This window comes from Monodon monoceros, unplaced genomic scaffold, assembly GCF_005190385.1.
Source record: "Monodon monoceros isolate NGI ecotype Baffin Bay Population unplaced genomic scaffold, NGI_Narwhal_1 Super_Scaffold_18, whole genome shotgun sequence".
NCBI classification, from domain to species: domain Eukaryota; kingdom Metazoa; phylum Chordata; class Mammalia; order Artiodactyla; family Monodontidae; genus Monodon; species Monodon monoceros.
Genome location: NW_021703774.1, coordinates 172,761,874 through 172,765,108, shown reverse-complemented (window position 1 = coordinate 172,765,108; position 3,235 = coordinate 172,761,874). Strand labels below are relative to the sequence as shown.

Here is a 3,235-nt window from a genome sequence, read left to right as displayed (position 1 = left end):
AAGTGAGGGACGTCTCCCAGATGCCAGGAAGCATCCACCTCGCCCCAGCTTTCCATGGCATACGTGGCTTTTGTGTGTCAGTATCGTTAGGGGACCAGTGGGTAACCTGAGTGTGTTGGTTGCTGCTTGGGGATCTCCATTAGGGAAAGTTTTAAAAATACACTCTATTGTTGTTTATTATTAATGGTAATGACACAGGGCGCGAGGCTGCTCATCAACTCCCTAGTGTCCCCAGCTCCTAACGTGCTGGGTGGAACAGTCCTGACCCAGAGCCTTGCGTGGAGCGTGGGCTGGGCTCAGGGCACAGGACTGGACCCCGGGGTGCACAGACATTAAAAAAAAAATTTTTTTTTGCTTTATCCCCCCCCCACCCCGGAGCCGTGCTGGTTCTGCAGCTCAGTGGCAGCTAGGGCCTCTGTTCAAGAATAAGGCCTGTTCAAGAATAAGGCCTAGTTCAAGAGATACCAAGTGAAATTTAGAAGACGGCGAGAGGGCAAAACTGACTACTATACTCGGAAACGATTGGTAATCCAAGATAAAAATAAGTACAACGCACCCAAATACAGAATGACAGTTCATGTAACTAACAGAGATATCGTTTGTCCGATTGCTATGCCCGCATACAAGGAGCTATGATAGTTTGTGCAGCTTGTGCTCGCGAACTCCCGAAGTATGGCGTGAAGGCTGGCCTGACAAATTATGTTGCAACTTATTGTACTGACCTGCTGCTGGCACGTAGGCTTCTTAATAGGTTTGGGATGGACAGAATTTATGAAGGCCAAGTCGAGGTGACTGGAGGTGAATACAGTGTGGAAAGCATTGATGGTCAACCTGGTGCCTTCACCTGTTACTTGGATGCAGGGCTTGCCAGGACTACTACTGAGAATAACGTTTTTGGGGCCCTGAAGGGAGCTGTCGATGGAGGCTTGTCTATCCCTCACAGTACCGAACGGTTCCCTGGTTATGATTCAGACAGCAAAGAATTCAATGCTGAGGTACACCAAAACCACATCATGGGGCAGAACATTGCAGATTATGTGCGTTACCTGATCGAAGAAGATGAAGATACTTACAAAAAACAACTCTCTCAATACATAAAGAAAAACATAACTCCAAACATGATGGAGGAGATGGATAAGAAAGCTCATGCTACAATATGAGAGAATCCAGTGTACGAGAAGAAGCCTAAGAAAGAAGTTAAAAAGAAGAGGTGGGGGCTTCCCTGGTGGCGCAGTGGTTGAGAGTCCGCCTGCCGATGCAGGGGACACGGGTTCGTGCCCCGGTCCGGGAGGATCCCACATGCCGCGGAGCGGCTGGGCCCGTGAGCCATGGCCGCTGAGCCTGCGCATCCGGAGCCTGTGCTCTGCAACGGGAGAGGCCATAGCAGTGAGAGGCCCGCGTACCGAAAAAAAAAAAAAAAAAAAAAAAGGTGGGACCATCCCAAAATGTCACTTGCCCAGAAGAAAGATCGGGTAGCTCAGGAGAAGGCAAGCTTCCTTAGAGCTCAGGAACGGGCTGTTGAGAGTTAATAACCCAAACCACAATTTCTACGAAGATTTTTCAGATAAAGACAGTAATAAACTTATTGAACAAGTTAAAAAAAACTTTTTTAATGTGGTAAAATACACAGAACATAAAATTTAACATTGTAGACCTTCTTTTTTTTTTTTTTTTTTTTTGCGGTACGCGGGCCTCTCACTGTTGTGGCCTCTCCCATTTAGGAGCACAGGCTCCGGACCCACAGGCTCAGCGGCCATGGCTCACGGGCCCAGCCGCTCCGTGGCATGTGGGATCTTCCCGGACTGGGGCACGAACCCGTGTCCCCTGCATCGGCAGGCGGACTCTCAACCACTGCGCCACCAGGGAAGCCCTGTAGGCCTTTTAAAGTATGTAATTCAGTGTCATTAAGTAAATTTTATGTAGCTGTCTAGTTCCAGAACTTTCTCATCACCCCAAAATGAAACCTCATACCCATTAAGCAGTCACTCCTCATTTTCCCATCCCCCTGGCAACCACGAAGCTGCCTTCTGTCTCTATAGATTTGCCTTTTCTGGATTTGCCGATTCTGTACCCATGAAACATCAACTCCCCATTTCCCCCTCCCCCCAGCCCCTGGTAACCTCTCGTCCACTTTTGTGTCTATGAATTTGTCTATTCCAGGTACCTCATATAAATGGAACTATGCACCGTCTGGCCTTTTGTGTCTGCCTTCTTTTGCATAGCATCATGTTTCCAAGGTTCATCTGTGTTGTGGCACATGTACCAGTGCTTCATTCCGTGTTCTGGCAGAACAATATTCCACTGTGTGGATAGACCACATTTTGTTTACCCATCATTCATTGATGGACATATGGGTTGTTGCCACCTTTTAGCTACCGTGGATAACGTCCAGATTCTGAGCACACAGTTATCTGCGTTCTGAGTAGGGAGATGTTTCGATTCTCCTGCACAGATGTCCGGATAGCAAATAAAAGGTCATCCTTTTATACTGTACATGAGTGTGTCCAAGCTTCAAACCCCCAGCTCAGGGGCCCAAAGGACCACTTTGGTGCTCTCATTAGGTAGGTGGGCTCCCATAGGGCCCAGGCCCCCAGGGAAATTATCCACAGCTTGAAACAGTGCAGGTTCCTTGAGGTGGGGAAAAGAGGGGCAAGCGGTACCCCTTGGACATGTGACCCTGTGGGGTGGTGGGGGCTGGATGAGATGACCTTCTGAGGACCCTTGTAGGCTAGCACACAGGAAGAAGTCTCTGCCCACTTGGCAGACCTTGCGGCCTAGAGCATAGAACATGAAATGTCAGAGATGGACAAGGTCTTGCTGTTGTCCAGTTCAAGTGCCCCACCCTGGGCATTTTAGAGATGGGGAAACTGAAGCCAGAGAAGAGATGAGACCTCTTCATTGTGTCGCCAACACCTTCACAGCTCCCGTTGACTGGCACTTCCCAGCATGAGTTCCCTTAAACCATACACTTTAAGGGGTGTTCTAATGTCATTCCCATTTTACAGATGGGAACTTGAAGGCTCATGGAAGTGAACCCCTGTCTGAAATGTAGGGAAGGGACAGAAGTTCTCAGGTGTCCCCAAAGGAAACCAGAGGTTTTCCAGCTAAACTCACACCACTGCGGCCAGTGGCAACTGCCCTCGAGGTTGGCACTAAGTCATCCTCTCCCAGGGTGCTTAGCACCCCTGCACTCTCCTGCTGGCATCTCCATCCCTCAGCCAGAAGCTGCATGTCT

The 3,235-nt window shown here is 49.1% G+C and overlaps 1 pseudogene; it reads left to right on the top strand.

Moving 5' to 3' along the window:
• Window positions 1-552: 552 nt before the first annotated feature.
• On the top strand, window positions 553-1,529 carry LOC114899278 (annotated as a pseudogene).
• Window positions 1,530-3,235: the final 1,706 nt, after the last annotated feature.